The sequence below is a fragment of the Protopterus annectens genome, chromosome 1.part2, assembly GCF_019279795.1.
Source record: "Protopterus annectens isolate FY-2018-M chromosome 1.part2, PAN1.0, whole genome shotgun sequence".
NCBI lineage: Eukaryota > Metazoa > Chordata > Ceratodontiformes > Protopteridae > Protopterus > Protopterus annectens.
The window spans coordinates 947,908,608-947,932,061 of NC_056727.1; the positions used below are offsets into that span (position 1 = coordinate 947,908,608).

General features: G+C 41.8%; 1 protein-coding gene across 2 annotated transcripts in view; it reads right to left on the reverse strand.

Annotated features, from left to right (window-relative positions):
* Window positions 1–23,454, reverse strand: part of SPDYA (speedy/RINGO cell cycle regulator family member A) — a 1,384,696-nt gene that overhangs the window by 748,804 nt on the left and 612,438 nt on the right. The gene's annotated exons all lie outside the window — the stretch shown is intronic.

Consider the following 23,454-nt stretch of genomic DNA (forward strand, 5'->3'; position numbering starts at 1 on the left):
TTCTTGCAAGAATTTGTGATCAAGATTTCGTGAGACAGTGGAAGTTGTAGATACGACCATTGGGCGAATAGCATCCATTGAAGAATCCTCATGTGCATCCTGCCTAAAGGAACTACAAGAAGGGAGGCTGCCATCAAGCCTAGCACTCTTAATATTTGTCGTGCAGGGACTCTCTTGTTGTGAAGAAGGAGCGAAATTTGATGCCTGAGGTCTGATACTCTTGGTGGGGGGAGAGTAACTTGAGCCAGGGAAGTGTCTAGCTGTGCTCCTATAAATAAGATACGCTGTGACGGCGATAAGACAGATTTTCCAAAATTCACCGTTATGCCTAGTGAAGAGCAAAGACTGATGGTGTAGTCCCTGGCTTGTAGAAGACGATACTCGGTGGTGGCGGATAGGAGCCAGTCGTCTAGATAAGGAAACACCCGGAATCCGTTTCATCTCAAGTGAGACGCTACTACTGCCATGCATTTAGTGAACACCCTGGGGGCTGAGGTGAGACCAAAGGGCAGAGCGAGAAACTGGAAATGACTGGCTCCCAGCCGGAAGCGCAGGTGATCTCTGGACGCCCTGGCCATCTTGATATGGTAGTATGCATCTTTGAGATCTATAGAGCACCCCATCCAGTCGCCCTTCTGTAGAAAAGGGAGGATTGACTGAAGCGTGACCATCCGGAACTTTTCCTTTTTCACAAAGGTATTTAACTTGCTGAGGTCTAAAATTGGCCTCCAGTCCCCTGTTTTCTTTGGAACTAAAAAGAACCTTGAGTAAGTTCCAGATCCTATTTGGTCCGCTGGGACTGGTTGGATGACTCTGTTTTCGAGCAACCTTCCTATCTCTATGGTTGCTTGGTCTTGCAGACTGGGTGGTACGTCTGGGAGTTTTTTGGAGTTGGGTGGCATTTTTATGAAGGGGATGTTGTAGCCTCTGGTAACTATGCTTTTTACCCAGTAATCTGATGTAAGATTTAGCCAGGCCTCTGGGTATAAAGCCAAGCGACCCCCAACTGCCTCCAGAGTAGGACAGCCGGGCCTGCACTCAGGAGTGCTGAAAGGGCTTTCCAGAGAAGGTCTCTCTGTCGCCCTGATTTTGCGGACTCCCTCTGTCGGCTGGGCGGCATCTTCCGTTTCTTCCCCCTCCTCTGCCTCTGGAGGGGGCGTCACTTTCGGTGTGTTGAAAAGATCCCTGAGTCTTTCGGAACCACATTTTTCCCTCCTCGTTGCCCTTTAGGGTAGGGTCTAGATGGAATGGAAAAATAGACCCCTATGGCAGACAGGGTCTTCCCTTATTGTTCACACCTCATGAGAGTCTCCTTTACTTTGGGCCCAAACAAGGAGGCACCATCGAAGGGGGCGTTGGCAAAGGAAGACTTAAAGGCTTCCGCAAAGGAGCATAAGCCCAACCAGGATTGTCTTCTCAGGGCGATCGCTGAATCTGCCGCTCTACTCGACCCTTCGGCTGCATATGAAATCAGCCTCATGGACAAGTTGACTATGGAATTTAGGGTGTTAAGTTGCGCTGTCACTTTCTCGGCGACAGCAGCATCTGTGTGTCCCTGGAGAGTATCTCCCAGTTGCTTAATGAGCTCTCTCTGTAAACGTGTGAAATGCGTAAGGTAGTTGAGCGATCGGATGGAAAAAGTCGCCGAACTAAATATGCGCTTCCCATATCTGCCCATTGTCCTAGAATCCTTATTAGGAGGATGGACAGAGGAAGATGATTCAGACATCTCTTTCTTAGTGGCCGCCGCCACCACCATAGTATCTACGGGAACTCCTTTTGTAAGATAGGATTTATCTTGGGGAGCCGTCATGTATTTGTTTGGTTTACGAGGGACTGGTTCCACTGTATCAGGTGTTTCCCAAGCCCTCCGAGCTATTAGATCCATGAGATCGTCAAAGGGTGGAGTCACCCAAGAGGTAGAAGGTTGAGTCCCAAATGCCTTCAGTAAGACCGATTCATCCACAGAAGGGGTAAGGGTTTTCCAGTCCCCCCTTTGCTTCAGGATTTCCAAAATGTCTGCAAACGAGACATCCTCAGAGGTGGACCATGGGGACCCTTCTGTTTAATCTAAATCGGTATCAGATGTGAGAGATTCCTGAGGGGAATCTATGTGCCTCCTCTTGCACAGTCGTTTCCCCGGAACATCCTCAGCGGGAGCTTCTGGGGATGCATCTGAGGAACCAGAGTCGCCCTGTGGGGACTTCTGAGGCATTGGGTCTCGACGCTTGGTAGGTACCGAAGGCACAGAAGCAGAACGCGGGCCTTTTGGGGAAGGAGATGAAGATACCGATGAAGTATGTGTCTGATCAGACAAGACCTTCCTCATGATGTCAAAGGCACCGGTGCCCTGACCCGAAGATCCGACCTGATCCGAAGAAGGAGGTCATTTCTCCGGAATCGTAACCACGGGCTCCGATACCGAGGACGGATCCGAACTGATCTGAGCCGAGGCACCGAGGAGAAGAGTTGGAACCGATATCTCGGTTTGACTATCCCCCCCCGGAACCCAGGAAAGATCTTCGGCTCCGAGGCTTTCCGGCTGGTTCCGAAGGAGTTGAGGTCAACGGAGCCGATAGCACTACTGGAGGCTTCGGCACAGAGGGCTCTACAATCATCGGTTCTTCGACTCCTAACACCGATGACTCGACGGGTCTCGGAGGAGGAAGTGTTGAGGGAACTGGAATAGCTTCGAGTTTCGAAACCAGCTGGGACGAAACCTCGATTAATTTGGACAAAGCCGAGTTCTCCATAAGCTTCTGTACCACTCGGTCCACATTTGAGTCGGAAAGTGGCCTCGAAGAACGGGTCGAAGGGATCAAAGCCGTCACCGAGCGAAGGATAGCAGGCGGTGGTACCTCTGATACCGGCTCCAAGACCCGAGTCTCATGCAGAGATAAAGTCTCGACACCCGGCACCGAAGTCATAGTAGCTGGTGTCCGAATATGAAAAGAGGTGCTCGGAGCCGATGACTTGGGCTCTGACACTCTTGAAGACTTCGACCCCTTCGAAGACTTAGAAACCTGTTCAGCCTTGTCCAGGGCCTCCTGAAACTCGGGTTTAAGCAGCCCTCTGTCAACCAACTTCCTGCGTCTTTCCAGCATGACCCTCCCACTAAAGGAATGACAGATGGAACAGTCTTCCTGCAAGTGGAGAGGGCCAAGACAGTAGACGCAGGATGAGTAGTTGTCAGTAATGGACATCTTCTGTCCGCACTGACACCTTTTAAAACCAGATTTAGTCTTTTCTGACATTTTTAAAAGAAAAATCACAGCACTCTCAAGAAAAAATCCCTATAATACAATTTAAATGTAATATATATATATCTAAACTGTAAAACACACACAGCACACTATGATATATATACATATATATATATATATATATATATATATATATATATATGAAAACTAGAAAAAGTTAAAGGCAAAAAACTATTATCTTAAGTACTGTAAATTCTGACAGAAAAACGGCCTAAGGCCTTTACTAAGAATTTTAAAGTAACAAACTAACTAACTAAACTAGTCTTAAACAACAACTATATAATAAAACTTATCAAACACTATAAAGAAAGAGTATAAATTGTAAAAATAGAAGTATATAACAAGAAATATATAGTAAAAATTCTACTGGCCCGAGCCTCTCGATGCGATCTGCTGCTAGCGGCAAACTAGATCTGAGGGTTAGCACCTGAGGATCATGGGATATTACTGTGCCTCGAGCTTTCTCGAAGATGCGGAGCTGGTGATGCAGCCGACTCGGAGCCGAGGATCGGCTCCGAACCCGTGTGTAAGAACAAACGGCGAGATTGAACAATTTCACATTAAATATTATACTTAAAAACAAGAGGATTTTTCCCACAGAGGAAGAACTGGCATCTAGGTCGGGTGGGAAACCTACGGTGATTTTCAAGAGGAGTAAGAACTTGAAGGCACTGATGGAGCATTCTAGGCAGGTTTTTTGTGCATACACCCAGTATGTATAAGTGTGAGGCTTGCAGCCTGTGCAGACACATGGCTGCAGGCTCTACTTTTTCTATACGGGGCAAAACATTCACTGTCTATGGAAGGTTTAACTGCAACACTAAGTCCGTTGTTTACCTTGCCCAATGTCAGTCTTGCTCGGCTTTTTAAGTCAGTAAGACTGACAGAAAACTAAAGGAGAGGGTTTACGAACACATCCATAGTATATCAAAAGCCAGGAATGAAAATGTTCTGGCAAGACATTGTGGTAGCAGTCCGGGTCACACATTTAACTTTAGTGTTATTGAACAGTTAGTGAAGGATGTTAGAGGAGGTGCTGTGAGTTTACAACTAGAGAGACAGGAGGTACTGTGGCAACTCCGGTTGAACTCTAGTAGGGGGCCAGGCCTCAATGAGATTGTGTCAATTTCTAGTATTTTAAAATTGAGAAGTTTGACTAGATAGACATTAAGAATGAGTGGATAGGAGTATTTGTATGTGTACCTTTTTATTATAATTCTAGTAATAATATTTGATTTATAGGTTCACTTACATCATTATTTTGTACACTGAATTTTTATTTAATATATCTCATCATATTTGTATGTTCTTGGTTTTATCAACTGATATAGTATATATAAGGTTAGTTCACACTGAGCCTAGCCTAAATGTATTTTATTTATTATTAGTTATCATTGTTTGTATACTAGTTTGTGTTAGGAATATGCATAAGTTTTATTTGAGCAACGGTGTATATTAGATAGGTTACATTGTTTTGGTTTAAAGTCACTGTTTATATTGAATAGTATTTTAAAAGGGTAGATACTCCCCTTTTTTCCTGACGTGTATGGTATTACTTAATTGTTTTTCCTCGCGTTTTGATTGGTTGTAATAGAAGGTGGAATGGGTTGTTGTGTTTTTTACAAGCAAAAAATTGAGAAAAAGGTGCCCCACAAAACGAACTAAACCACAAAATCTATAAATGAAGCACCTGAAGCCAGGAACTGCTCGAACACGACTTTATTACTACCAAAAAAAAAATAAAAATCACAATAAGCAATGATAAACGCTTAACTTGTTCACCGCGTTTTTCTTTATCAATGTAACAGTAATGAAGTTACATTGATAACGAAAAATGTGGTGAACAAGTTAAGCGTTTATCGTTGCTTATTGTGGTTTTTATTTTTTTTTTTGGTAGTAATAAAGTCGTGTTCAAGCAGTTATTGGCTTCAGGTGCTTCATTTATACATTTTGTTGTTGTGTTTTTAATACTGTACTTGCTTTTTACCTTGTTGTCTGAAGAAGTCCTGTGAAGCTACCGGACGAAAAGCACTTAGCCTTACTGTGTGTCTGACTGTTTAGTGACCATTAAATTCCTGCCTGTGTTTTCTGCCTCCGATGTAGCCTTTTTTGTAGTTTTTGAAGTTTTTAAAGCTAGGTAAGTTATTGAAGGAAGAAATACTAAGCTAAACTACTAGAAACTAACTACTAAGCTAAACTATCAATTTTTATCAAATATCAAACTTATACTGACCAGAACTGTCCGATCTGTTGCAGTGGCAAACGAGATCTGGGGGAAGCACCAGTGCATCATGAGATAGGGAGTAGGCCACAAGCTGGTTGAAGACCTCAAACTTTTGCATTTAGCCAAGTCGGAGACAAACCCATCAGTGAGAATGAAGCCGAGATAGCACAACTTCACATCAATTTTCATTGATTCATAGACTGTTACTAGGCTAATGACCCAGGGGGGACTTTCAAAGCCTAGCGAAGTTTTCACAAAAGAATAATGATATCCTACATCCAAACAGGACATTGAAGGCTAGGCATTTATAACCTTTTAAAGCATAAAATGGGGATGGCATTAGAAAAAATAAAATTGCACAGTTATGCAATGACTTCAAAAATATACATAGTAGCTAACAGAAGTAAGATGTTAGGCAAAAAGGCACAAATCAGTAATATCTGAAATCCTCATATTAATAAGCTTACTGTAGACATAGAAGAATTGCTTAATATTTTAAAAAAAATTCCATGAAGATCTTAATAATTCTGATGATTACAAAACTGACAATTATTTAAAGAAAATGTTACCAGTAACCTTCATGACCAACAAATATCCCTGTTGTATAAGTCTATTACCTATGATTATAAAGTGTTTATGTCTATAAAGGCTAAAAGAATTGCAAAGCTGATGCCAAAACTGATAAATATGGACCAATGTGGTTTTGTGGAAGGGAGGCAAACATTTGAAAACATTAATAGAACAATGATGATCCAGAGGGAAGCAGAATGTAATAAAATACTGCTGTTATTGGTGGGTCTTGATGTACAGAAAGCATTCAATGGAGTAAGATGGGATTTTAAGAACAGGCCAGTGAAAACATTTGCAAATTCTGATGCAATAGAAAGGTTAATTTGAAAGATACATGAGGGAGTGGAGACAAAAATAAAAGTGGGAGGGTTCCTCTCTGATAAGTTTTGTCTGAACAGAGGAACTTGGCAGGGGTGTCTTCATTCTCCTGTATTATTTGCAATACATTTAGATCCACTGGCAAAGAAAATAAGGGACTTAGAAATTCAGGGACGTAATTAGAATGGTGTTCAAGAAAAGTTGGCTTTATTCGCAGATGATCTTATTTTGCAACTGATGGAACCAGAAAAGGACATCTCAGTGTTCTGGAAAATGCTGACACAGTGCCAAGTTGTTTTTTAGGCTATAGAATTAATGAAGATAAAAAAGGCAAACAGGCTGTAGCTATAAACTATGTACCCACATACGAACTGCTTCAGCAATACCCATACTTACAGGGACATGATAAATTGAAGTATTTAGGAATATGGATTAAAAAGGGTTCTGTTATGGCAGCTAATGATATGTGGGAAAAGACTAAACAAAAGACAAAAAAACTGAGAAACTGAAAAGTATTACCTATGAATATGGACAGCAATAGGCAAGTAATGAGAAGTTATGTACCTACCATAACGTTCCATGTTAGTTGTCTTCTTCTCGCCTTCTTTCTTGCTGGATGGGTTCAGAGCCGATCCTTGGCTCCGACTCGGCCTATACTAAAGCTCGAGAGCTAATTTTACCGGCTTGAGGCAACCCTATATCCCATGATGCTAGGCGCTAACTACCCAGATCTCGTTTGGTAGCTGAGAACATAGCAAATTTAGCCTCCCAACCCAAGGGAGAGAAGGAGAAGGGGAAAAACTCCCCATGTGCCACTACCTGAAGCTATAGCTACCCCAGGATAACCAGTTTAGGCTTCAAATTGTGTAAGGTGAAGACCCTGATAAGAAAAGGGAAATCCTTTCAGTCTATCCAGGCTAGGGGAATGGCGGGTGGGATGCAAGAAAGAAGGCGAGAAGAAGACAACTAACATGGAACGTTATGGTAGGTACATAACTTCTCAATGTTAAGTTATTAATCTCGCCTTCATTCTTGCTGGATGGGACCGCGTCCCTAGCACCTTCATCCCAGGTGGCTGATCGTAACAGGCTCTTGAGAACGATGGAACCAAAATTTGCCCTGTTTCTGGAGGCCATGTCTAATTTGTAGTGTGTAATAAAGGTATGAGGAGAGGCCCATGTGGCTGCTGCACAAATAGTATCTCTTGGCAATCTAGCTTGAAAGGCTGTTGATGTAGCTAAAGCTCTGGTTGAATGGGCTCTTGGCTTAGAAGGTAATTCTTTACCTCTGAGTTGATAGATACAGGTAATCACAGAGGACAGCCATCTAGACAAGGTTACTTTTGATACCGGAAGGCCCTTTTTACCTTCCGCATAGGACAGAAAAAGCTGATCAGATTTCCTAGTTTGTTTAGTTCTGTCCAGATAGTAACGGAGCTGACGATGAACGTCCAGATAATGCAGTTTTTGCTCCGCCCTGTTAGAATAATTAGGGAAGAAAACTGGAAGATCGATAGATTGATTTAAATTTGCCTGAGAAGCCACCTTGGGCAAAAAAGACGGGTTAGTTCTGACAGAAACTCTATCTTTGTAGAAAACTAGATAAGAAGGACGAATGCAAAGGGCATGGAGTTCTGATACTCTCCTAGCGGAAGTTATGGCAACTAGGAAGAGAGTTTTCCAAGAGAGCAACTTTAAAAAACAGGAAGCCGCACGTTTAAAGGGAGGAAGAATCAAGGATGTTAAAATCAAATTCAAATCCCACTGTGGTGGGGGGTCTTTGATTGGGGGTTTGAGTAAAAAGATACCCTTAAGGAAGGCTTTACAAAGCTTGTGGGATATGATGCTGGAGTCCGATAGGCCTATGTGAAAATTTGAAATGGCCGCTAACTGAACCTTTACTGTGGAGGATGAAGAGCCTGAATGAAAAATTTCAGCTAGGAAATCTAGAACTGATTGTATAGGAGCAGTGACGGGATCTATATTCCTAGCCCTTGCCCAGAAGGAAAAACGCTTCCATTTACTAGTATAAATCCTTCTGGTAGAGGACTTAAGGGAAGCTACAATAATATCACGGGCAGAACTGGAAATCAGGGGAAGCTTGGCTAGGGATGGAAGTGGTGCAACCAAGCTGTGAGGTTGAGAGTTTGGAGGGATTGGTGCAGCTGCCCTGACTGGTGGGCCAAAAGATCTGGCACTGGGCCCAGATGCCAAGGCTGTTCCAAAAGAAAACGATGCAGGAACGGGAACCATATCTGTCGAGGCCAATAAGGGGCAATGAGGATCATCCTGGCTCTCAAGGCGGTAGCTTTCTGAATCAACTGAGTGATTAATGGAAAGGGGGGAAAAGCGTATAGAAGTCCCCGAGGCCAATCGTGGACTAGAGCGTCTCTGGGGGGATGGCCTGGAAGGGGAAAGAGAGTGAAAAAGTCAAGGCACTTGCTGTTCTGAGGTGTTGCAAAAAGATCACAGCAAGAAAGACCCCACTTCTGAAAAATCTCGTCCGTTACTGATTGCTTGAGAGATCACTCGTGTGGCATGAGAATAGCTCTGCTCAACCTGTCCGCTGTGATGTTGGACTTCCCGGGGATATGCATTGCTATCAGAAACCGCTGAGAAGAGATCACCCACTGCCAAAGTCTGAGTGCCTCTCGACACAGGGGATAGGACTTGGTTCCGCCCTGCTTGTTGATATACCACACTACGGACATACTGTCCATCTGAATTGCAATAGTCCCTAAGGGAAGAGGGTCTTTGGAGGGCTTGCAACGCCAAAAGCACTGCTCTCATCTCCAGGACATTTATGTGCAGGTGGCATTCGAAAGGTTGCCATGAGCCCTGGACTGTCCTGCCCTAAAAATGCCCCCCCACCCGATCAGGGAGGCGTCCGTTGTGACCGTGGCGACCAGAGGGGAAGGAACGAATGGTCTGCCTTGAAGGACTTAAGGGGAGACCATCCACCAAGACAGATGTTTCTTGAAGATTAGAGTTATTATGATGTTGTGTGTCAAAGGAAGTTGTTGGAAGGACCACTGGGAGAAGAGCATCCACTGAAGGAGCCGCATGTGAAAGCGAGCAAGGGGAAGTAGCGTGATGGCTGCCGCCATGAGACCTAACACTTTTAGAACAAATCTGGCCTGGATTCTTTTGCTTTGAAGGAGGATATGAACATGATTTTGAATATCTAAAACTCTTTGCTCGGTTAATTTTGCTGAGAGCTGTATGGAGTCCAAGGTGGCACCTATGAAGCTAATAGACTGACAAGGCGACAAGGCAGACTTTTCGAAATTTATGGAGATACCTAGCCCTTTGCAAGTTTGAATGGTGTAATCTCTGGCAAGAAGAAGCTGATGCCTGGTGGTGGCAGTAAGCAGCCAGTCGTCTAGATACGGAAACACCTGGAATACTTGACGTCTCAGATGAGCCGTAACCACTGCCATGCATTTGGTGAGCACTCGGGGGGCTGTAGTGAGACCAAAGGGCAGGGCCCTGAACTGGTAGTGACTGGCCCCCAGCCGGAAGCGGAGAAACCTCCTGGAGCGCCTGTGCATCTTGATGTGATAGTACGCATCCTGAAGGTCCACTGAGCACATCCAATTGTCCTGACCCAGAAAGGGTAGAATGGACTGTAGTGTGACCATCCGGAACTTCGTTCTTTTTACAGACTTGTTTAGTCTGCTGAGATCCAATATTGGCCTCCAGTCCCCTGTCTTTTTTGGTACCAAAAAGAACTTGGAGTAGATTCCGGATCCTAGTTGGTCTGCTGGGACTGGCTGGATGGCTCTTTTTGTTAGCAGTTTTGATACTTCTAGTACTGCTTGTTCCCTTAGACTGGGTGGAACGTCTGGGAGGGGCCCTTTTGGCTGAGTTGGGGTGTGGATAAAGGGAATTTTGTAACCCTCGGATATAATCAACTGTACCCATTTGTCTTGTGTGAGAGGAAAGCCAGGCTTCTGGGTACAGCGATAATCTTCCCCCAACTGCCTCCGAAGGTGGACAGTCGGGCAGCTTCTCAGGGATGCTGGAAGGGTTTGTCAGAGAGAGACTCTCTGTTACCCTGATTCTGCAGTCCTCCTCTGCCTCTAGGGCGGAGTCTGTTGTTGTCCCCCCCCCCGCCTCTCGGGGGGAACTGACCTCTTGCTTCAGGCGTGACTCCCTGTGATTTGCGGAACCACATTTTTCCACCCTTTTGACCCTTAGGATATGGTCTAGACGGGGTTGAAAAATGGACTCCCACGGCAGAGAGAGTCTTGCCATCTTGTTCGCATCTGGTCAAAGTATCCTTCACTTGAGGTCCAAACAACGCCGAACCATCAAAGGGGGAGTTAGTGAAGGACGCCTTGATGGGGTCTGTGAAGTTGCAAAGCCGCATCCAGGCATGACGCCTTAAAGCCACGCCTGTGCCTGCGGCTCTACTCGCTCCATCGGCTGCATAGGAAATAAGCCGCATAGAGGAGTTGACAATGGAATTTAGGGTTCCTAGCTGGGAGTTGATTTTGTCCAGAGACCCCGCAGCTGTTGGATCCTGTAGGGTATCACCCATTTCTTTGAGAATGTCTCTTTGAAGGTGGGTGAAATGGCACAAGTAATTCAGCGACCGCATGGCGAAGGTCGCTGAAGAGAACATCCGCTTGCCGTACCTGTCCATAGTCCTAGATTCCTTATTAGGAGGATGGATAGGCACTGAAGGATCGGCCAGTTCCTTCTTAGTGGCTGCAGCCACCACCATGGCATCAACTGGGACACCCTTAGTTAAAAATTGTTTATCTGACGGGGCTGTGATGAATTTGGAAGGCCTCCGTGGAGTGGGTTCCATCGTATCAGGGGCCGTCCATGCCTTCCGCGCCACCACTTCCATGAGGGGGTCAAAAGGCGAAGACACCCAGGAGGTGGAAGGGCGAGAACCAAATGCCTCCAGGTAAACCGACTCGTCCTAGGAAGGATTGAGGGAGACCAGTTCCCCCTCTGCTTGAGGATTTCAAGGATGTCAGAAAAGGAGACATACTCAGAGGGGACAGTGGGGACCCTTCCGACTCATCCAAGTCGGTATCAGATGTGATGGACTCAGGGGAGTCCACATGCTTCCTCTTACATGTCCTCTTTCGAGGGGGTTCACTTGATGGATCAGGGGAAGCCTCGGAAGAGGAGGATATTCCCAATGGGGAAACCTGAGGCGTTGGATCTCTACGGTTGGAAATGAGAGAGTGGGTAGAGACCGCAGCAGGCACTATAGTGGGAGGAGCTGATGGAGCTGACCGTGGAGCAGGCACTGGGGCCAGTACACTCCTCATGACCTCGAAGGCGTCCCTATCAGGCAGGACAGAGGGCTCCCGCTCTGAAGAAATGGGAACCCCAGCTGGCACCAAGAGGGATGGCTCCGAAGCCGATGTCGGGGCCGAACTCACCAGCGCCGACGCTCCGAGAGGGAGAACAGGGTCAGACAAGGGTCCGATGCCACTCACCCCCTTGGAGCCGATGAGGAAGTCCAAGCACCCGGATCCCTCCAAGGATGGGACCATGGAAGAGATCGGAGCAGACGACAGAGCCTAAGGGGGAGGTATCGGCTCCGATGTCTCGACGGTCACGGCTCCGAGGAGCTCCGGCTCCGAACTCAGGGGCAGAGTCGGAGGAGGAATCAAAGATGGAATGGGTAAAGCCACTGTCTGTTGAGGCGGGCTATGAAGCATTTGGGCCGGTGCCTGAGACTTTAGGAGTCTGCTAACCACCCTCTTGAGGTCATGGTCCGAAAGCCTGGAAGACTGAGAGGAATAGCTCCGATGGCTCCGCTCCGAGAGCAAAGGCGATCTCGGAGCCGAGTGAATGGACTCCAGGGACAGAGATCTAGATCTTTTGCGGGTGGAAGATGGCACCGAGACTAGTGGTGCCGATGGAGCCAAAGACACGTCAGCTCCGACCGGAGCCGACCCTGAAGACAGAGTCTTTGAGGCATCGGCTCTGGCCGGAGCCGAGGTAGAAGACTGCGACATAGCGGTATCGGCCCCAGCCAGAGCCGAACGTGACGCAGTACGTGAGCCACCAGCCGAAGGCTTGGAGCATGGAGCCGATGGTTTGGATGGCTTCGAAGTTTTCCCCGGTGAGGACTTAGCCGGGGAACCTTCGGGCTTTAATAAGCCCCTCAATATTAACTTATTCCTGCGCTCCTGCAGGACTCTTGGACTGAACGCATGACAAACAGAACAAGAGTCCTGCAGGTGCAGGGGTCCCAGGCAATACACGCAAGAAGTGTGACCGTCTGTCAGCGACATTTTCTGACAGCACGAGTCACACTTCTTGAAGCCTGAGACTTTAATGTCTTTAGACATTAAGCTGTCAAGGGAAGAAAAAAAATCTTCCTTAGAAAGTTAAAACACACACAGTAAAATTAAAGGTTAACAAACCCAAACACACACCTAACCGTTCCAAAAAAGGGAACGGGAAAAAAACGGAAAGGGCCTAAGGCCTAACCTTAACAGGGGAGGGATATAACTTTTGGGCTTAGGGAGTAACAAAAATGGGAACCCAACAGAAGTGTTATACTAAGGTACTAGTCTATTTTAAAATAAAAGGGAAAAATCCTAATAAAGGAGTAGAAAAATTTGAAAATTTTTCACTGACCTGTGGAGCCGGTAAAAAAAAGCACCTCGCTAGTGAAAGCGGCAAACGAGATCTGGGTAGTTAGCGCCTAGCATCATTGGCTATAGGGTTACCTCGAGCCGGTAAAATTAGCTCTCGAGCTTTAGTATAGGCTGAGTTGGAGCCGAGGATCGGCTCCGAACCCATCCAGCAAGAATGAAGGCAAGATTGACAACTTAACATAAATATTTTTAGCCCCTTTAGTTTTATACACAGATCAGACAAATTTGTATCAAACAGAGGATAAGTTGTGGGTAGTAATTAATAAAGAGTTAATAAAGAGTTGAATGATTTTATTTTGGAGGAGAAGAAGGCAAGAGTCAAGTGGGATAAGCTGATCTTTCCAACAGAACAAGGAGGTTTAGGAATACTTGAACTGAAGGGATATTTTAGAGCTAAACAATTACGGCTCTTATACAAATACAGGCAGAAAGCTACAATTCAAAGTGGAAAGGGATGATGATGAAGCAGGTGGGTAATTTAAGAAATAATAATGGAATCCTTAAAGAGAATAGCAACAGTCATACAAAATATTCTTTATGACTGTTCAGCGTCCTAACCAATCTTATCTGAATTAGTGAATATTCTAACAGAGATAAAAGAGCTGGAAGTGGGATCTTTAGAAAAGGGTAGGAACAAATTATATAGAAAAAAAATGGAAATTGTGGGAACAATAAATGTAGAAAAATCTTTTGGGGGAGAAATAAGGTTTAAGGGAAGGCAGGAATTGACCAATTTATGTCATTTTGGATTCATTATACGGTGCAGAAGAATATATGTGATGTATAATGTTTATAACTGAGCATAAAAATTTTTTTGTATATAAATGTAAGTCTGCCTATGTCATGAGTGATAATTCAATAAAGGTGCTTTAAAAAGGGAGAGGGAGAATAGACTATACCATCATAACCATCCAGAATTTCGTTTTCTTCATAAAACTGTTTAAGTAGCGTAACTTTTTTCTTTTTTTTTAACACCTTTATTGAATTCCACCAGGAGATCATGCCTGTTAAACCTGGTAGATTTCTTCGAGACAGTCACCAAGGCCCTGGATGAGGGGAAATCAATGCATACAGTCTACCAGACTTAGCCAAGGCTTTTGACACTATCTCCCACTCAGGCATCATTGACAAACTCACCCACCTAGGTATCAACCCTTATATCGTTAAATGGGTCACTAACTGTTTCATTGATAGAACCCATATAGTCAAAATACGGGAATCCACCTCCAACAGCAGACCTGTAACCAGTGGTGTTCCACAGGGATCAGTCCAGGGACCTCTACTGTTTGGGATCTATTTCTCTGAAGTGCAAGCTAAAACTAAAGGTCTGCGGCTGACAGTGTTTGCTGATAACTGCAAACTGGGAATGGTCATAGAATCTCCAAACAATGTCAACATCCTACAAGAGGGTCTTACACAAACAAATGATTGGTGTCAAAGTCATGGCCTTAAACTCAATGTAAAAAAAATGTTTATCCTCCCTTTTGTTAAGAGCGATGTTCCTGCTAACTACCACATCAATAACAACATCCTAAGTACACACTCAGTGGTGAGAGACCTGATCACTGTATCTCCACAGTGGTAACAAGGGTATTCCATATTGATCATCTCATAAGTAAAGGCTTTACTCCCAGAAAAAAGAAGTTATAACCTCCCTGTACTCTTCCCTCATCAGGCCAATAACTGAGTACAATGCCCCTTTTGGTATGTACCTTTCCAAGCACCTGCAGCAACCGGAGAAACCACAGATGTTCCTCATAAGGAAAATTCAAGGTCTTCAGCATCTGTCCTATGAAGATCGTCTGAAATCACTCTCACTTTATTCTGCTTCATACAGACTACTCAGAGATGATCTCTGCCTTGTATATAAGGCAATCTTTGACCCTGCTTTATTGGAAATGCTGCATATCTGCAAGTCAAATTGTACACGGGTTACTCGCTCTAAAGGCCTTAACCTGGTATGCAACATTAACAGAACCTGTTGGAGGGACGGATTTATCTCCCAGAGGTTAACACACCTTCAGAACAGACTCCCACTTCATGTTATGCAGAGCTCCTCACTGGTCCTCTTCAAACACAATCTGGAAGATTGGATGGGTAACCCTAAATTCATCCAGGTGGTTCCACCTGTGTCTGTTTTGGACGGGGGCAATAAGTGCTGATTGGGGAAATAAAGGTAAAACTTGACTCGGCTTGTAAGGACCCTTAGGGTTATTAGCTTAGTAACCTCCTATGATCCTATGATTACTTGTGACATAGGCAAATCTACATTTATATAAAAATAATCAAAGTGTATTAACAAGTTCATGTTTACAAACATTATACTTCACACATATTGCTGTATATTATATAACCTAAGCAAGATTACATAAATTGTTCAATTCCTGCTTTTTTTTTGTCTTTAAATAAGAAACATCTTTATTAAACCATCACTTATGGCATAGGCCGTCGTACATTTATATAAATGAAAATAAACCACAATGACACAATCCTAGTTGCAAGCATTTTACATCACAAACCATACTGATGCACTCCCCATTGCAAACATTATACTTTATTTATTTATTTATTTTATTTTATTTTATTTTACATTTGTTGACCGGGCTAGTCTAGCTGGAGATATTTCCATTTTCAGTAGAGGCCTGGGGAGAAAAGCTCCACAGAGAATACAATAAAGAAAAACATCATTGTGTTTCAAAGAAAGTTTGTAAAAGACAAAAACTAACAACTCTACAGTTCCTTATTATTACTAAGTGAGTTAGTTACTAACTCACACAGTTACAGTCCACAAAACCTTATACAAACATAAAATACTTTGTATGATAAAGATACTAAATGAAATAATTACTACCACACACAGTTATAGTCCAAAAACATTATATAAAGATAAAAATACTTTGTATGATAACGATACAGGTAGGAAGTAAGAGAAAAGAGAGCTAAGAATAAAGGAAATTGGAAGGGATTAGTTATGGAAAGGAGAGCAAGTAAGACAGTCAACAAGCAAAGAAGTAATTAGGAAGACAAGTGGGAGTAGAAGAAGAAAGCCATGTGGAGGATGGAGTCAGCAAGAAGTAGGAGGTAGTTATCAAGTAGAGTATAAGTAGTGGAAAGTTAATCATCACTTATAATCTACCCAATCATTTTCAGTCAAATATTACATAACTTATTTAAGTCCTGCCTTCTTTTAAACCTCGTTCCTCCCCTATATGTATTGTTCTCACAATTCTCATTTTTTTTCTATGTTGTCTGCTTCTACTCTTTTCTAAAGATCTCAGTTCCAATTGTTTTATATTTGTTACTATAATCACTACTTCTAGTACAGTTGTCTTAAATTTGCTCTCCATTTTCTTATAATTGTTTTTTTGGCAGCCACCATAATTAGATACAGAAAGGCCTTACCATGTGTAGGCAATTCTGATTCTTTATCACAACTCAGAAAAATTATCTCCCTCATCACACCAATCTGCTCACTCAGCATCTCCGAAGTGCATCCTACAGGGAATCCTTAAAGTCCGTCAAATCACCACACTCCCAGAAAATATGTTCCCAGTTACCTCTTACTCTCCCATCACACCTCCAACATTTGCTGTCTACCCGAGGAAAATGGGCTGGTGTCTACTTGGGGTATAAAAATATCTATGTAAATATGTCCAAGCAAAAATCCTAAATCTTCTAGATTTTGTTGTATATTTGGCAGACATACCTATATCTTCTTATTCCCATAGTTTCTTTGTGCATTTCTTATCCAGTCTCTCTTCCCAATCCTTTCTAACTTTCTCTCTTATTGTGCCTTATAGTTATCATGCAATATTTTATATGCTTCTACTAATTATTGCTTTTTTAATGGCAGATTCTGTTCTAGATTCTACAAAAAACTCTACCAGTGCTGGTATTTCATTTAGGACCCCCCCCCCCCCACTATTTCTTTCTCTTTGCCTATATTCTGATATCAATCCTTGATAGGGAAGGCGATCTCTAACCAGCAGTCCAAATAAATTATAAGTATCTTCCCAGTCTATCATCTTTCCCACTCTAGTTATTTGCTCCCAATACCTTGGTTCCTTTTTTTTTTCTCCAACAAATATCAGGCCCCTCTTGCTTATTATCTATATCTCTAATTGCAGACATACCTATTGGCAGAATCTCCTTTCTCCATTCCTGTTTTAGCTTAGTTCTTAGGATACTTTCTGCTACTTTACAGATATAATATTCTGTATGATTATTGTTATTCTCCTTAGAGGTCTGCATCCAAAATCCTAACCTCTCCTTGTTTCTTGAGCTTCCCCCTATTTCGCCTTCATCCCTTTCATTTTGAATTATAGTTTCTGCTTGTGCTATGTACAGGAGTCTTAACTGTGTAGCTCTGAAATACCTCAACAAATCAGGTATTCCCAATCTGCCCTGTTCTGCTGGAAGAATCAGCTTATCCCACTTTATTCTTGCCACCTTTCCCTCCCAGAAAACGTCTTTCAGCTCTTTTTTAATTGCTATCCACTATTTCTGCTCTGGTTGATAAAATATGCCTGACCTGTATATAAGACTAATGGGACTAAAAACATTTTAATTGCTTGTATCTTACCATTCATATCCATATAACAAAACTCCTTTTTTCTCAGTTTTTTAAATTCTTTTGTTTAGTCTCGTCCAACATATCTTTAGCTTCCATGCCAGAATCATTTTAATCCATGCTCCTAAATACTTAATTTTATCATGTCACCATATATGTGGATATTGCTGAACCAATTCATATGTAAGTACATAATTTACCGCTATTGCCTTTGTTTTAGCTTCATTAAATTTGTATCTCAAAAAGATTTGAACTGTCTGAAAATGTTACACAACACTGTAATGTCTCTTTCTGGTTCTGTCGGGTATAAAATAATATCATCTGCAAATGCAGCTAGCTTTTCTTGACTACCATACCAATTATATCCTTGAATTTTAAGCCCCTTATTTCCTTTGCCAATGGTTCCAAATATAATGCAAATAACAAAGGGGAAAAAAGACACCCCTGCCTGGTTCCTTTGCACAAGCAGAAATTATGAGAGAGGACCCACCCACTTTAATTTCACCTCTGATCCCTCACATATCCTCTTAATGAACCTTATTATTTTTTCAGGAAAAGCAAATGCTTCTGTTGCCCTGCTGATAAAGTCCCAGTTAACTCTGTTAAGTGCTTTCTCTGAATCAAGACCCTCCAACAACAATGGTATTTACTTACATTCTGCTTCGCTCTGGATCACTAATGTTCTGTTAATGTTGTCAAATGTTTGCCTCCCCTCCAGAAAACCACATTGATCCATATCTTATCAATTTTGGCATTAATTTTGCAATTCTTTTAGCCACTATAGAGATGAATACTTTATAATCATGGTTTGGTATTGAAATGGGCCTGTACGAAGCTGGATCTAATGGATCTTTACCCTCTTTAGGTATTACAGCTACCTCTGCTTTCTTCCAGGATGCTGGTAATTCTCCTCCTCTTAAAATACTGTTAAACAAAACCTTTCAGATCTTTATCAGTATTTTCCCTCCTAACTTCCAAACTTCCACAGGAATATCATTTGCTTCTGGAGACTTTCCTGTAGATTGCTTATACATCACAACTTTTATCTCATCATCTTCTTTCCTAACCATTAGTAATTGAGCTTCGTCAAACTCTAACCTTGGCATATTTAATTCTTCCATAAATATTTCCATTTGTGTATTTTCTTCCTTTCCATACTTCTCTGCTTTATACTGACTTTATCAGAATTTCTGAAATATTTCTAATACCTCTACAGGATCTCGTTACCTTCCTTGTTATAGGCTCCTTAAGCCTGGCAACAGCCCTTTCTGCTTTCTGTTGCCTGAGTCGTTGTGCTAAAAGTTTTTGTGCTCTAGGATTATTATCAAAAACAGTTGCTTAACAGCAATCTTTCTAAACTTGTGTATATTATCGAGGTAATTGTTTATTTTCTGCTTAGCATTCTGCAGTTGATCCTCTTCTTGTTCAGTGAGACTCCCCACATTCTGCTATACTTTAACATTTGTCAGTCCCTCTAAATAATTCTAGTTACTTCTTAACCACAGCTCCCTTTATTTTATTTCCACACATTTTTTAAACTCCATCTTAATTTTATCCCCAACCTCCAGCTATATTTTCAGAAGTAATTTCTATCCTCTCGAATAGCTCCTGAATAATCTCCACTACCCATTCCTTAAATTCTTCTCTTTTCAAAAGATAGGTGGGAAAGTACCAGTGTCTCATTTTTATTTCATTACCCTGTGCTTTTATTTTAGTTATTATTGGCACATGATCTGAAGTAGTTATTGTGCGTACATCATGACCTTCAATTAAATGCGCATGTTCCTGTGAAATGTAAATTCTGTCTTGCCTAGCCCAGTTTCTATAGTTTGGGAAATAAGCAAATTCACTCAACACTCCTATTACTGAATTCACATCTTCCATGTCAAATATTTTCATAAATTTCTTCAAAAATCAACCCTACTCTGTTATACTTTCCATTCTGGGTCCTCCAGACACATATTCACTGCTGCAAATAAAATTCCACTCCCCAGTTACAAGTACTATTCCATGCTGAAAACTGATTATTTCTAACAGTATTTTCTTAAGCTCTATTACAGCAGTTTTAGGTGGAATATAAATAGATGCTGGTGTAATCCTCCTCCCTTGCCGGTAGCCCCTTAGCACTACAAATCTGCCATTATTATCTTTTTATGCTCTCTTCTATCATTATTGGAGTTCCTCTTGTAATTAATAGAACTACTCCTCTTTTGCTTTGTCCCAGATATTCCGCCAAATAACTATCATGAAAACCTTTCTTTATCAAATTAACAAGTTTAGTTATTTCCAAATGTGTCTACTGTAACACAGCTCTTTTCACGCTACATTTTTAATATACTTCACTATTCTTTCTTTTCTGTATTTATCTGTGAGACCATTGACTTCCAAAGACATTACAGAAAGCATCATTGTATAAAAACTTATTATTGCCAGCTTATATATATATATATATATATATATATATATATATATATATATATATATATATAACATTTTTTGTTAAATGTCTAGTTCCAGCTTTTGTGTTACATGTATATACTGTCTGGCAGGTTGAACTTTTATATAGTTGTTTCTTGTCATATCAATTTGAGCCTATGTCATATTACAAACTGTTTTGTTTTATTGAAAGCCCTCAAAAAAACTCCAATACTCCCTAAAACTTATTAATTAAACACTAATGTACAAAACTATGTACATCTTCAAATACTGAAGTTTTACCCCCCTAATAGGAACAAATGACCCAAACTGATAGCCACATTCTCAGGCTTGAGTTAACATAAAAGAAAGGTTATCCATGCTAAAATGTATGGCGTATCCTGTATTTCTACTAAGTGCTAACTGGTTTTGTCTTATCTTTCTAGCTTTCCCTGCTGGAAAACCCCCTGAATGCTTTCAGAGAACATTATCTCCTAGCCAGTCCCCCCTCCCAAGACAATCATTCTCCACCAGACTGTAACCAATTTCTCTTTATCAGATTGTCTCCATGGGAACACGAGAACCAGTCAGCCAGTTTCTCATTCTCATATTATCTCCATGCTGACATGAGAACCAGACAGTCATTTTTTCTTTGTCAGATTGTTTCCACAGAGACATGAAGGGCAGATACAGAACTGCTACTAAGCATACATTAATTTTTTAGACAAAAAGCCTCATAATATTCAATATTCTTTTTCATTTACTTGCTTCCTCTTAAAACTTGTTACTAAATCAATTTAAGGTCCTTAATCCAGTCATTCCCCCATGCAAGTATGAGAAAAAGCACATTAATTTTTCTTTAGGTATGCCCTTTTAACCAGGCTTTATTTTTACATTGCAGTGCCTACATTTCTGTGCGGAGTCTGCATGTCCTCCCCATGGTCGAGTGAACTTTAAAGACATGCAGGTAGTTGTGTGCATGACTGGATGTGCCTGTTTTGAAGATTGGGCACCGGGCTGGCAACTCGACACTGTAAAAATTCACTGCCAATCACAAGCAGACCGGTGATCCACTGTGGCGACCCCTAACTGGGAAAAGCCAAAAGACATTTTAGTGCCTACATTTCTTAAAAATGAACAAAAAAGAAAGAAAGAAGGGAGAAAGAAATGAAAAAAGAACAGCAGCACATATTTACAATCCCTACTAGACTTAAAAATAATTGAGACAACTTTACTTTATAGCATGCAAAGAAAACGAGACACCAAAAAATAGTACTATTAAGGAAAAAAAATTTTTTTTCACCTACAGTTAACTTTCTCCACTCCCTTTTCCTCCCCAAAGCATTTTTCCAAACATTAATGACATGATGTAGAATATATACTTTAGAGTCCCCTACAAATTCAACAAATTCTGAAAAAGTCCAATATTTCCATATTTTCTTACTCTGTCAAATTTCACAAATATTACTGCATTGTAATCCCACATTAAGTTACTGGTTTTATTATTGTTCATCTCTATCTCCCAAATCCTGTCTCTGCTTCATTTGCAACATACTCTCGATTCTTTTAGTCAATTCTCAAACTCCCTTCCTTCTCTCCAACATTTTCTGTTGAAACAGTGGAAAAGCTTTCACAGGTACAGTCTTTCTGCGGTCTTTATTACCAGAAGAACAAGAAGCAGAATCTCCTTCTCTTTCACAGCTCACTTTTTGTTACACAAAGTTTTATATTTCCTGCTTAGCATGTATTTCATTAAAAATTATTATGTCCCTCCAGAGAAGAATACTTTGAAGTCAGCTGGGTACAGCAGTTTGAATCTCACAGCTGCATCTCAACATTCCCTGAATAGTGGAATGAATTTACTCCTCTTCTGACTGGTGTGCAATGAGTAATCATTCTCCACAAGCACTCTGCTGTCTCCCACTTTTAGTATTTTGTCCTTCTGCCACCTTTTTGTCAGAATCAACTCCTTCTGCTGGTAGGATTACATCTTTACTATTAAAAGTCTAGGTTGCTTTCTCATAGCCAAGTTTGGAGCATACACACAATGTGCCCTTTCAAATAACAACTCCTGCTGTGGAATAGCAGTCCAGTTACTTATTTGTGCTTTCATAAAATGAATGCACTCTGTTCCTTCCAGCTTCTCTGGTGTAGCTGAAAATCTCAGGTTTTCCCTATGTGCTCTGTCCTCTAATTTTATTATTTTTTTAAACATCTCTTCCTGAGCAGTTTCATATTCAGCCAGTCTTTTTTATTTGACCCTCTGATTTTTGCAACTTTATCACATCATCTGAATATCTGTTTTAAGCTTATTCCATTTTCCAGCCTTTTGTTGCTTGTGTTGATATACTCCATCAGTGTTTTGTTTATTTTAATGAGGTCTGTATGCAGTTGTCTTATATCTTCTTGTAGGTTACCGGAAGTCATGTCTGGAGGTGGCATTGCTTTTTGCTGAATAGCTGCAGTACTTTCCTCAGTCACAGTTTCTTCATCACTTTTTGCACTGATTTTATTTTCCAGGTGCTCTGTATTTCTTTTTTCCTGGCATCCAGGCAGTACACTTACTAGCCAGTTATTGAAATTTACCCATAAATACAAAAGTCTACTGGCTTTCTCTGTTGAGTTTGTGCTTTAACACTGGGAGCATGAGAGTTAAGCTGCTACTCAATATGCAGCCATCTTAGATGTCAAAACTGTTTAAGTAATTTAGATCCAAAATTGGCCTGAGGTCCACATTTATATTTGGCAATAAAATAATCTTTTTTGCACTAAAAAATAATCTTAAGTAAATTCAAGATCTTCTTTGGTTTGGTGGGACATCTCGGATGACTTGATTGTTTAGAAGCATTTTTATTTCTGAAGCTGCCACTTCCCTTTGAGAAGGTGAACCATCAGGAAGTCTTTTTGGGGATGAAGGAATGGTGTGAAAGGGAATTAACTAGCCTCTGGTTATTATCCTCTTTATCCATTTGTCTTGAGTGATGATGGATGTCCAGGTTGTTGGATGCAGGGAAAGGCACCCCCTGCCTGCAACCAGAGTGCGGCAGTTAGGCAACTGCACAGGAGTGCTGAAAAGGCTCCTCAGAAAAGCGACCCCTGAAGCCTTGATTCTGTGGACCTCCTCAACCCATAGGGTGATGCCCATTATAAGAGTCGCCCCTCTGCCATGTGAGGCCCTGTCTCCAGACATGTTAGGTGAAAACCCCTGTGACTAGCGGAACCAAATCTCCTTGCCTCCTTTTTCATTCCTAGATAAAGTTCCATTGAGGAGTGGAAAATTTGATCCCTTTCTCAGACAGGGATTTGCCCTCCTTTTCACATCTGGAGACTGTATCCTTTACATCAGGACCAAAGAGTGTTGATCCATCAAAGGGGGGCATTCACAAAGGACATCTTGACATGTTCCACAAAGATGCAGAGCCACTTCCAAACATGTCTCTTAATGGATATGCCAGTGTCA